The sequence below is a fragment of the Gymnodraco acuticeps genome, unplaced genomic scaffold, assembly GCF_902827175.1.
Source record: "Gymnodraco acuticeps unplaced genomic scaffold, fGymAcu1.1, whole genome shotgun sequence".
In the NCBI taxonomy this organism is placed as follows: Eukaryota; Metazoa; Chordata; class Actinopteri; order Perciformes; family Bathydraconidae; genus Gymnodraco; species Gymnodraco acuticeps.
In genome coordinates this window covers 55,001-68,900 of record NW_022991025.1, presented here as the reverse complement: position 1 = coordinate 68,900, position 13,900 = coordinate 55,001, and positions in this window count along the sequence as shown.

Sequence of the window (13,900 nt, the reverse complement as noted above, 5' to 3'; positions counted from 1 at the left end):
ATTACCTTGACCTGACGGGGGTAAACAGAACACAGTTTGGAGATCTTGAGCGGAGGGGGAAAAAATGATAAATTGAAAAGATGTTAAAATAGTCATGCATGCCAGCAGCTTCCCTGGCATCGCTTCTGTGCAGTCGAGATTGGACAATTGGGAATGAAGCGTTTGGTAATTAGGGAGCATGACTAACAAGCTGTGTGCATTCAGAGTGTTTTATCTCCCCGAAGCCCGAGTGACTTTCACGCTTTCAGCTTTTTTGGGGGGTGACATTTGCACATCCCTCTAGAACCGTGACCAATAGTGGCGCTCTGTGCCAACTAGATTACAAATGAGGTTGGCAAAGGACAACAAAGGTGAATGTTGGATATTATCCTCTGAATGACATGAAGTCCTGAAACTGTAATTTAGACATTATTGATAAATCTCTTCAGTGTGCAGAACCGTGGTATTGCTGCTGTCACTGGAAATCAGGTTTGGACGTATAGGATAACTGGAGGTGTGTAAATGTACAATTATTTCTCAATGTCAATACTTTCCTGTCACCCTATAGGTGCTGAAAGTGGAGTGTGAAGGCAGGAGATCACAGGAAGCTTCAGACAAGCCAGGTGATGTTGGAATAAATCCTATATTAGACATTATATCCCATTAATCCCATCATCAGGACATATTCTGCTGATGTTCAGGTGTATATCAGTATGTAGTGTCTCTACTTTAAAGAGTCCTCTCCTGCTGATGTTCAGGTGTATATCAGTATGTAGTGTCTCTACTTTAAAGAGTCCTCTCCTGCTGATGTTCAGGTGTATATCAGTATGTAGTGTCTACTTTAAAGAGTCCTCTCCTGCTGATGTTCAGGTGTATATCAGTATGTAGTGTCTCTACTTTAAAGAGTCCTCTCCTGCTGATGCTCAGGTGTATATCAGTATGTAGTGTCTCTACTTTAAAGAGTCCTCTCCTGTTGATGTTCAGGTGTATATCAGTATGTAGTGTCTCTACTTTAAAGAGTCCTCTCCTGTTGATGTTCAGGTGTATATCAGTATGTAGTGTCTCTACTTTAAAGAGTCCTCTCCTGTTGATGTTCAGGTGTATATCAGTATGTAGTGTCTCTACTTTAAAGAGTCCTCTCCTGCTGATGTTCAGGTGTATATCAGTATGTAGTGTCTCTACTTTAAAGAGTCCTCTCCTGTTGATGTTCAGGTGTATATCAGTATGTAGTGTCTCTACTTTAAAGAGTCCTCTCCTGTTGATGTTCAGGTGTATATCAGTATGTAGTGTCTCTACTTTAAAGAGTCCTCTCCTGTTGATGTTCAGGTGTATATCAGTATGTAGTGTCTCTACTTTAAAGAGTCCTCTCCTGCTGATGATCAGGTGTATATCAGTATGTAGTGTCTCTACTTTAAAGAGTCCTCTCCTGCTGATGTTCAGGTGTATATCAGTATGTAGAGTCTCTACTTTAAAGAGTCCTCTCCTGCTGATGTTCAGGTGTATATCAGTATGTAGTGTCTCTACTTTAAAGAGTCCTCTCCTGTTGATGTTCAGGTGTATATCAGTATGTAGTGTCTCTACTTTAAAGAGTCCTCTCCTGCTGATGTTCAGGTGTATATCAGTATGTAGTGTCTCTACTTTAAAGAGTCCTCTCCAGCTGATGTTCAGGTGTATATCAGTATGTAGTGTCTCTACTTTAAAGAGTCCTCTCCAGCTGATGTTCAGGTGTATATCAGTATGTAGTGTCTCTACTTTAAAGAGTCCTCTCCTGCTGATGTTCAGGTGTATATCAGTATGTAGTGTCTCTACTTTAAAGAGTCCTCTCCTGCTGATGTTCAGGTGTATATCAGTATGTAGTCTCTCTACTTTAAAGAGTCCTCTCCTGCTGATGTTCAGGTGTATATCAGTATGCAGTGTCTCTACTTTAAAGAGTCCTCTCCTGCTGATGTTCAGGTGTATATCAGTATGTAGAGTCTCTACTTTAAAGAGTCCTCTCCTGCTGATGTTCAGGTGTATATCAGTATGTAGTGTCTCTTCTTTAAAGAGTCCTCTCCTGCTGATGTTCAGGTGTATATCAGTATGTAGTGTCTCTTCTTTAAAGAGTCCTCTCCTGCTGATGTTCAGGTGTATATCAGTATGTAGTCTCTCTACTTTAAAGAGTCCTCTCCTGCTGATGTTCAGGTGTATATCAGTATGTAGTGTCTCTACTTTAAAGAGTCCTCTCCTGCTGATGTTCAGGTGTATATCAGTATGCAGTGTCTCTACTTTAAAGAGTTCTCTCCTGCTGATGTTCAGGTGTATATCAGTATGTAGTGTCTCTACTTTAAAGAGTCCTCTCCTGCTGATGTTCAGGTGTATATCAGTAGTGTCTCTACTTTAAAGAGTCCTCTCCTGCTGATGTTCAGGTGTATATCAGTATGTAGTGTTTCTACTTTAAAGAGTCCTCTCCTGCTGATGTTCAGGTGTATATCAGTATGTAGTGTCTCTACTTTAAAGAGTCCTCTCCTGCTGATGTTCAGGTGTATATCAGTATGTAGTTTCTCTACTTTAAAGAGTCCTCTCCTGCTGATGTTCAGGTGTATATCAGTAGTGTCTCTACTTTAAAGAGTCCTCTCCTGCTGATGTTCAGGTGTATATCAATATGTAGTGTCTCTACTTTAAAGAGTCCTCTCCTGCTGATGTTCAGGTGTATATCAGTATGTAGTGGCTCTACTTTAAAGAGTCCTCTCCTGCTGATGTTCAGGTGTATATCAGTATGTAGTGTCTCTACTTTAAAGAGTCCTCTCCTGCTGATGTTCAGGTGTATATCAGTATGTAGTGTCTCTACTTTAAAGAGTCCTCTCCTGCTGATGTTCAGGTGTATATCAGTATGTAGTGTCTCTACTTTAAAGAGTCCTCTCCTGCTGATGTTCAGTTGTATATCAGTATGTAGTGTCTCTAATTTAAAGAGTCCTCTCCTGCTGATGTTCAGGTGTATATCAGTATGTAGTGTCTCTACTTTAAAGAGTCCTCTCCTGCTGATGTTCAGGTGTATGTCAGTATGTAGTGTCTCTACTTTAAAGAGTCCTCTCCTGCTGATGTTCAGGTGTATATCAGTATGTAATGTCTCTACTTTAAAGAGTCCTCTCCTGCTGATGTTCAGGTGTATATCAGTATGTAGTGTCTCTACTTTAAAGAGTCCTCTCCTGCTGATGTTCAGGTGTATATCAGTATGTAGTGTCTCTACTTTAAAGAGTCCTCTCCTGCTGATGTTCAGGTGTATATCAGTATGTAGTGTCTCTACTTTAAAGAATCCTCTCCTGCTGATGTTCAGGTGTATATCAGTATGTAGTGTCTCTACTTTAAAGAGTCCTCTCCTGCTGATGTTCAGGTGTATATCAGTATGTAGTGCCTCTACTTTAAAGAGTCCTCTCCTGCTGATGTTCAGGTGTATATCAGTATGTAATGTCTCTACTTTAAAGAGTCCTCTCCTGCTGATGTTCAGGTGTATATCAGTATGTAGTGTCTCTACTTTAAAGAGTCCTCTCCTGCTGATGTTCAGGTGTATATCAGTATGTAATGTATCTACTTTAAAGAGTCCTCTCCTGCTGATGTTCAGGTGTATATCAGTATGTAGTGTCTCTTCATGTCTCCATGCTTTAATGTTCAAAAAGCTCTTTATTGATCATCTCACACTGCCTGTGCTGCAGCACCTCTTTTCACCCTCCGTCTGAAACCAGTGTTAGACACATTTGGGAGTATCTTTCAGAAAAATGTGGTTCATTCTTCAATTATATATTTTTGTAGACCTGTACAAAAGAAGCTCCGCCAAGGAACATAAAAGCTGTTTCGACAGGGTTTGTTTTTACCCTAGTTGTTTGTTCGGTGTCCCAGCTGATTTTAAAATCCCATTCTTGTCACGCAGTCCCACACTTGCTGTCGTTTTGAAACTCACACGCCGTCATGTTTCTATTTTTATGTGGAGCACAAACTCCAGCTTGCATTACAAATGGTGCACCAAACAAAAAGTTAAATGGCTCTAAATTGAATGTTTAATATGCAGGAGACAAAATGGCAGTCTCATAAATATCAGCTGCAGAGAGATTGATGTCTGCTCGGCCGTCGCCTGGCCCCTCTGGTTTGTGAAATGATTAATAATGCTATTACAGGAGGATGTATCTCATTAAGGTAGCTGTGGTTACTGTTGGTGGTGGTAGAACTAAATGATGCCTCAAAGACACAACACTACCGCCTGCAGGAGCATGTCTCTCCTCCACTCAGATGTCTTTCTTTCCATCCTTCATGATTCACTTTCATATCCCCCCCACGCTTTCATCTCTGAATTCAATAGTGTCAGAGCCATAAACTCCCAGCAGTACAGTGCACCGTGGTTTAGTGGCATTGTAAGAAAGGAATTCCATAAAAAGGTATGCATGTTTTTTTTTATTACTCCTGAAAAACAATGCTTTCTTAAGTGTTATTTTTTATTATTTGTGTTAACGATGCATCACATTTCCCAGCAGTCTATTCTAATTTAATTTGAAACCCAGTTTGTGTTGCTCAGGGTTGGGAGTATGTAAATAAAAGTGTCATTATGAAATAAAAGTCCCATGAAATAAATAAATGTGTATTTAAATGTACATGTATACATATTTATTGCCTCATTTATTTATTTCAGAATTTATTTCATAGGCATATTTATTATGTATTTATTTAATTATTTATTTATTTAATTTTGGCTTAAATGGCATTCCATATAGGAGGGTTACTTGTTATCCATTACAATATCATTTAAAAAAGAATACAACCTACACTGAGTATCAAAATCTATTCTGTTCTGTTACTTTTGGATTACTTCAAAATTAAATGCAATGCAACTGTATTACATGTCACCCGTTACTCCCTTATGTTAGTGTATTCTAGAACCCTGAAGGCAGGAGAGACTGAAGAGTCAAGGGAAGCTTATAAAAGTTAACAGCATTTAATTACACAAAATATGCAGTGGTGTACAAAATGAAATTGCAAGCGGAGACCCTCTCCCCATCTCCCGTCAGCCCAGGTCAGCAGGTAGAAGAGCTTTGGCTTGCTCTTCCTGTTGTCATCTGAGGTCTTCTCCTATTGGCCGGCGTCGTCGGGGGGCGGGTCCAATGCAATTCCTGCCTTTTTCTGTTGCTAAATTACATCATTCTGGTATCTGTGGTTATTTAAACATTCCCTAATAAACGTTATTCAGCGGCAATAAATGATTGCTAAACCCAGTGTGCTCAGTGTACAACATCACATGTCATTTCACCTTCGATTCACGGTTTGAAAATGTAGCATTTCGCCACATGCTAATGCTAACCGGAAGAATTTTCAGAATAAAAGTACTAAGTTAATAGTTAGTGTGAACTTCCGGTTTTTCAGAATAAAACTGATTTAAATTAAATAGTTTATTAATTTAATTCAAATTACGCCATATCAACATTGATTTTAATTTCTAACACTTACCCTGCATTAAGATAGTAAAACACTACCATTTCTGCTTCAGGTTTTTGAGAATAGCAAGATGAATGTAACTCGAGTCGACTCCTTTCCAAGGTGACACTCTTTAATGAATAGAGAAGAGCCCCCTCTGACTCCTGTCCCTTCAGCTGTGGCGCAGTGAATTAAGGGTCAAGCGAAAAAGTCCCAGAAGAAAGAACAGGGGAGCGTTAGAGAGAGGGCAAAGAGCAAGGAAAGCGAAGGAGAAAGCAGTGCAGTGAAGCAGAGATAATGCAGTCACAGTTTGGTTTTCTACCTGCCAGGCTCCCGCTGTCTCTATCAGAAGGACATGGCAGCTACAGTGACAGAAAGTAACAACACATTGCTAGCGTCAATATACGCAACAGCTCTCTCCAGGGCGGTTGTTTTCGTGCAGAAAGTCAAAGCGTCGGTGTTATAAAAGCCTGATGGCATGTGTGAGGATTGCTTAGTCAATGTTTCACTCCTCATTAGGGAGACCTTCCCCGTAAATAGAGGGTCAGCGCATCAATATGTGCAGCCGCTCTGCAGCTATTTGTCCTTTCTGAGCTTAATGCGTGGCCTCAGATGGCTTCAGTTGATGCGCTTACGGCCCGTCCACACAGCGGCGTGCGTTGAAGCTTCCAACGCTTCTGCCCATTCACTTTGAATGGGGTGACGTCACTTTTAGCCGAACTGCATCGTGGGAAGCGACGCGGAGCGTTGCTGGCGTGGCTCGCTGCAAAAGTTGAGCAATGTTCAACTTTTGACGCCTCGGCAGAAGCGTCAGCCAATCGAATCATATGCCAGTACAAGCTCTAGCCAATCAAACCGCTGCTTGTGTGTCAGGGGCGGGAGATTCATGTGATTGGTTGTTGGTCGAGTTTCAGACACGCCCACCGGCAAGCGTCAACGCACGCCGCTGTGTGGACGGGCCGTTACTGCTAAACAATACACACACTGAATGACTGTGTATTTATAATACTGACATCAAATGAAAAGGAGAGGCAATGGGACTTTTTGGGGTATATTTATGAAGTTTTTTAGCTGAGAATGGGCTGAAAAAATACTACTTTTGCTACAACTAGGCGTCTTTTAGCTTAGCTTACAGACAGGAAGCAAGTCTAGTGGAAAAAGCTATCAACGCTTGATTTTAAGGTGATAAGCTTTAAAGCCAACCACTCAACACGTTATTTTTTGTTATTCTCCAGCATACTGTAAAGTTTAAACCAAACTACGCTAGTTGTTTCACCCTGCTAGCAGTATGCTAAGCTAACCAGCTCCTGACTGTAGCATTAGTTGTTGTTTATTTAGCCTTTATTTATAGGCCTACAGGTGTAGATCTCATTGAGACACAAGGTCTCATTTTCAAGAGAGACCTGTTCAGTGGTAACACTACCACACAAAGTTACAGACAGACAGGACACTAAACACAGAGGCAACACTAAAATACAACACCGTAAAAAAAGTAGTCATTGAAATCCATATACAGTCAGATATAGCAACCCACAGATGATTTCTCCAGCTTTTTTCAAATGAGTTTAAAATCCGTGATGGGTATCAAACTGGTCAGCTTAAGTTCCTGCTGAAGTGTGTTCCAGGTCGAGGGGGCAGATATTAGTGTACACATATGAAAGTGGTCGATCTTCTCATCTAACTCTGGGCTAGAAATCATATAAGCATATTTTCCAAAATGCCAATCAGTTCTTTAAGTAACCAAACATATCTTTATAATATTATTTATTATGATTAAGTATTGGTTATTTATAACATTTAAAAAAAGCTTGTGAAATGTGAGAATTTGCATTTGAATTGTCTTCTTATGTAACGTCTTGACCCAGCTTTCAATAGCAAAGGTAATTGTTATTTGCAACCCTGGAGAAACCGTAAAATGTGTAGAATCTGATGATCTATGAAGTATGCTAACATCATGTATAGCACTGATTGCCTCATTAAGCCACGCTGATGAGCTCCTTGCATTAAGCTGATTCAGGACTCTTTCTTTCTGCCTGATCCAAAAATCTTGTTCCCTCTTGCCCAGCCACGTATTCTGCAGACAGACGGCTGCTCTAACATTCTCACTTGTGCTCTTCAATATTTAATACCTCACTGTGAATTTTCTTTTGTAAAGTTTAGGCAAGTGTGAAAAGCACAAGTCCCAAGGAGGGATGGAGGAGGGCAGGCGCATTCATGTGGGAAATAGAAAGTGCTGCCTGTTCTGCTCAGGAAGATGAAGGGTAAGATTTCCAAAACCCCCAACGGGTGAACAAAGCTGTTTCCACACATTGAAGTCTGCACAGTCCACATTAAAATACAGGCTTTTACACTGTACTGCATGTAAAGCATTGAAAAGTGGACGATGGAGGCTAGTGGATGAGCTTTTATTAACTGTAAATGTGTGTTTTACTGATGTTAATCTAGAGACTCCAGTTATTCCGTTAAACCACCAAGTGCATTTAAATGAACTGCACCAATAGAGGACTGATTAGTTCATCCTTGTATAAAGGGTCCCTTAGCCCTTTTACAACACGTCTACAATCACACAAAGGGATTCTTCAGTGAATCGACTGTTGTCATATCTGCATTTCTAAGGCTTTTTTTTGTAGGCCTCATGACAAAACGTATTGTGTATTCCACCCCCTGCGTCTGAATTATTCAACTTCAATGTCATTTCTATTCTTAGTTTTTCTACTAGTGTTTGGGTAGCTGCTGAAGAATCCTTAGTATACAGTAAACAACATATGGGTTGCAAAGATCAACACTTTCATGTGAATGCTGTGGTTAAAGAGATATGTGTAGGTAGGAGGGGTAGTAGTGCAATTTCCTGTAATAAGAAAACCAAAACCAGGAAATGTGATACATTATTGTACTGTCTCTTAAATCTGCACTCCTTAATAAATAAATACATTAAAAAAAAGATATGTGTATTAGTACATGTACTGATTTTCTTGGGCTAAAATATCTGCAAAATTAATTGGATAATTAGGAAATGCAACATGTTCAATTTTCCTTAATTTAACACCATCTGCTCTTTGCATACAAATGTTCACACAAGGTTGGAAGTAGACACCGATGTTTGCATGTCACTTTTTTAGGCAGGATTTCATTTGCTTCAAACAAAGAGGCCGGAATTAAATCAAGTCAAAAAAAGAGATAGTCTTCAAGGGAACATCAAAGGTTTGCAGACGTCCCTCTGGGCTGTTTCATGGGCATCGATCGAAAATGCTGGGTGGGAATGTGCTTACGGTCCATCCAGGGAAAGTGATTTCATCCCGCCTCGCCTCACAGCTGAGACACGCTGCTAATCTCTCAAATCGGTAATTGTTCAGCGAGGAAGGAAAAGATGGCTCAAACTAGGTGCTGCACAAACGAATTTGCTTTATTTGGGATGTTATGCAACGCAGATTCATTTTATATCATTAATCTCCTCAAGTTAAATGTTTCCTAGTGTTATTTGACTGGTATTTAAAGCATACTCATTAGGTTTCACAGCCTGTATTTGACATGGCAGCCTCAGCAGAATGTAGAATAATTAATAATTTAACATTATGGCTCGTGCTTTATCTGCCAGCCTGGTTAAATTGATTAATCAAATAAATTGAAGTGTAATTATATTCCACAAGATAACTCAATACATGTAAAGCTCTTTGCAAAATGTGTTAGTGCTGAAATTGAGTAGTAGCCAAAGATGCTAGGCTAGTTGTTTCACCTTGCTAGCAGTATGCTAAGCTAACAGACAAAGCTAGCATCGCTCGCTCTCACTGAATGACAGTTTGATAGAAAATGTAAAAGACAGTGTGAATTTATTTGGACATTTTTATTTAGCTGACAATGAGGTGTCAAGATACCCTACAAGTTGCAGCTATCAGTCTTTTAGCTTAGCTTAGCATAAAGACATTGATTGATTGAAAAGTTTATTAACAGCTTGTATATTGGGTACAGTACAGTACAGCTCAAAACATACAATTGTTAAGGGGATGTAGACCAGAGAAAGACTTTCGTCTTGTTTACATCAGGGTCCCCCATTTCCAATTCATCATATCATTTAAGACATATAAGACATATTTGACATACAGATGGCTTATTTACAATTTACATTTTAGATTTCGTTCTAATACATCCTAACCGGACATTTAAGACATACCAAGTCTACAGATATACAGTTAGTAACAGAGTCTAAAATGCGAGTATATACATAAATGGGGGGGGGGGGAAGCTGTCCATTGAACGACAGGTTGAGATTTGTACCATTACCGGGGCCAGTTTTGCAATGCTCTCCCCCGAAGGTGCTCGTTAAGAGAGGTTCTGAAGGTAAGTATAGTTTTACTTTCCTTTACAGTTGTGGGAAGAGCGTTCCACCTTGATGTGGCATAATTGCGAAACGTGTATTCCCCCTTTTTTGTGCCAAATCTGGGTTTCACATGATTTGTGGAGCTCCCTCTGGTGTTATGATCATGGTATTCCTTGACCTTTGGGAAGAATTTTGACATGTACATGGGTACCATAGAGGTGTAGTGGATCTTGTAGACCAGGCCCATTGCAAGTAGCTGTACTCTGTCGTCTACTCTAAGCCATCCTAGGTTGTCAAAGTGGGCAGAGGTGAGGTGGGTTCTAGATGAGGCAAGTTGAAAAAGCTAGCATTGCACGCTGTGAAGTTAATATAAGAACTGACTTCTAGTACCTTTTTAAAGCCATCTACTCAACACATTATTGTTTGTTATTGTTCAGCATTTAAGCAATGAGTGCTAAGCTAGTTTTTTTACCTTGCTAGCTGTATGCTAAGCTAAGCTAACAAGCTACTAGATGTAGTTTAGTGTACAAATATGATGATAAATAACAGTTTACATTAATATGGCCGTGCTTCATCTACCAGCCTGGTAAATGTAATTAATCAAATAATTTGCTGTGTAATTATAATCCACAATATCACTCTGTCGACTGAGTACACATGTGAAAAGCTTAAAGAAGTCATGCATATTTAACAAGCTTTTGAATGGCTTCTTCCTGGTGGTTTTTTAAAAGAGAGCTGGACCGTTTAAGGCTATAACAAACGGTCAAAGTATGAATTGATGGTGATAGTGACGAGAAAGTAATCTAACAGTAACTTTGCCCTCTCTGTGTTATATTTAATATGTTTGCAACTACCTCCTTTGCTTTGAATTATTGATAAATGGCTGGCTGTTGCATGCTGAGCCAAAGAGAGATAGGGAGAAACAGAGAGAAGGAGAGACATAAAACATGGACTGGATTCTGCCGTCTGACAACATGCATGCAGTCACTCACAATTAATCTGAAATGTAGAACACTGCAGTTCTTCTTTAAGTAAACACATTCATTTGAAATCTTGTTGAACTGCTTGGTTGACAAGCCTCGGGATCTTATTTATTTCCAACGAGCATATCTGTGTTTCTCAGCCTCGAGGCGAATGTTGATCAAGCTATTTCACACACTTTGATGTGTAGGCTAGGGTGGTGTGTGTGTGTGTGTGTGTGTGTGTGTGTGTGTGTGTGTGTGTGTGTGTGTGTGTGTGTGTGGTGTGTGTGTGTGTGTGTGTGTGTGTGTGTGTGTGTGTGTGTGTGTGTGTGTGTGTGTGTGTGTGTGTGTGTGTGTGTGTGTGTGTGTGTGTGTGTGTGTGTGTGTGTGTGTGTGTGTGTACAGTGTTCTTGCAAGATGCTGTGACGCAAATAAGATCACACATGCCTCCTTAGGGACTCACTGCACCAGCACAAGTTCCCTTAAAGACACACACAGATAATATTTCTTACATTTAAAAACCTATTAAACACACACACACACCTTCCTTGTTTCACACACACACACACACACACACACACACACACACACACACACACACACACACACACACACACACACACACACACACACACACACACACACACACACACTCCTTGAGTCTACGGAGAGCATTGCTCTTTAAGGACAGCTCTCAGAGATTTACTGCAGCCTTGGGTGACAGTTAAGTTTTCCCGCAGGAAACATCAGTCATCATGCTCGGATAGTCGGGATTGAACCATTACAGTTAAAGGTCAAAAGGTCGTAGTAAAAGCGAGACATTTGATGTAAATATTGCTCTATATTTTAACGTTTTAATAGTCCTTTTCATACAATTGATCTCCTTCGTTTACTGTGTGCATTCACCATATACAATTCCTCCTATTTGTTAATAAACTTGGTTATTACTTCTTCCCTTCAGCAGTCAGACTGCTGACAGTGAACCCCACGCTGTCCCGTACTGCCTAGTTGTTGTCGTGTGCTGTGCTGAAGCGCAATTCTGTATTCACTGTATTTATTATTATCTGTGTATTTATTCCTATTTATACATTTCCCATCTATTTACCTTTATTTTTGTATCATTTATTTTGTACACTTCTGATAATTGTGTATGTAACTGACTGTTTTGCACTCTGGTTAGACCCTCCTTACATTTCGTTACACTGTGCTTGCGTTTTTGTAATGACAATAAAGTAATCTAATCTAATAAACCTGTTTCTGATTCGGTATATTGCACTGGTTCATTCATAATACTGCATTTGCAACACCAGTCTTATTTGCATACAGTGCAACCAGTCATTACACCTCGGCTTATTGTCGTCCTCTTCCTCTCCATCTCTCTCTGGGGAATATTGATTTCACGGACACTTTTAAGGGAAGGCCTTTATTATTGACCGACTGCCACCAATAAATGGTTGATAGCTGCTTGATGAAAAGGCTCCAGGCTTCAGTGAATCCCCTTGTCTCCATGTAGAGTCATTATTTAGTGTCACATACAAAACGCTATCATGTCATTGATATCGCTAATATTTGATGCATGCCTCTTAGTTAATAGTATGGCTCTGTACTATGAGCGTTACTGTGTTGCAGGAGCAGCGTTTGGACACTGTTGATGTACCACAGTATGTTAGTGCGTCTGTGTTTGTTCAAACGGTGTGTGAGTGATATGTGTATTTCATGTTTATTATGTTTGTATATGTACATGTATTTGGAACCGCAGGATGGAGTCCACAACACATTCCCTTATGGGGACAATAAAGTATATCGTTTCGTACTTTGCTGTCTCCTCTGTGGGCTTAATAAAGGTATTATGATTCTGAATGCATAACTGATCTGTTTGAAGCCTTACCACCAGAGTCCGTGCTAACACACTCCCAGTAAGCCCAGTTTTCTTTATGCCTGTGCTGCTGTTGCCGGGTTATACCATTGAACTTTGTTATTGGATCCAGGCTGCCCGGCAGCAGGCTCTCCCAGCAGAGTAGCCTCCAGTCATTCATCAGGATCTCTGCAAGAGAGAGGCAGAGTGATGGGAGAAGTGTAAGTGTGAGTGTGTGTGCCTGTGAGTGTGTGTGTAAAAGAGACAGAGAAAGTACAACACAATGTTTGATTGGGATGTTAAAAACTGCACTGAAGGATCCCATACTTCATGACAAACATGTCACATTGTGAAATATGGGTTTAATTTGATTACATAACATTTAGCTGACGGTTTTATCCAAAGCAACTCACAATAGGTGCAATAAACCGTTAGGATACAAGCTCACAACAACAAGAACAATCCAGATATATTCACTTTAAATAATCCAAACCTTTTTTTGGGTTGGGTTTAATTACCATGGTACAAGAAAACAGGGGAGTTTTTTTACATAGATATGTAGACTGTGCTGATGTTAATGACAATTACAGTTAACAATTAAAGACAAATTAACATTATAAAAGTGAGTGAAATTACACAGAATATATATATTTTTTATATGAAAAAGCTCCTCTTCAGTAGATGTCTAATTTTATATAATGTACAAATGTATATTTTATGAGGCATTTTAGGTCTTCTCTTCCACTTTGTCTTAAACCTATCATATATAAACATCTTAAGGTATATTTACTTCATTAGCCTTTCTTCCTCCATGGATGGATTTCTCATGAGGATGACGTGTGGCTAATATCTATACAAATCAAATGCAGGTAAGTCAGTGGATATATTTTAAATATAGTTACACTAATACACATTTGATATATGTATTTCAATATATTTAGTTATTTATTGTTTGGGTTTTGAATTAAAAACGTTGCAGCTTTTGAGTTAAAAACATGTAGGCGTAACATTAGCCTTTAGCAATGCACCTGACCTGTGGTTTCTCTTTTTACCGTGATAATCAATCTGCAACAACATCACAAGTAAGTAGTAGTCGAATTAACTGCGTATACTAAGCCTAGGCTACTGTACACTTCACATTTCTTCTAAGGTCTTCCTCCTAAATGCTTATCCTTCCCCCATGGATGAATCTAGCTAATTTCTCATGAGGAAAAATGCGAGTAATTGATTAATATTAAATCATTACAGTATATTAGTTATTAATTTGGAGTCTTTGAATCAACACTTGGGGTTTTAAATTGAAACATGTAGGAAATAACATTAGCTATTAGCCTTTAGCCTCAACCTGCCCAT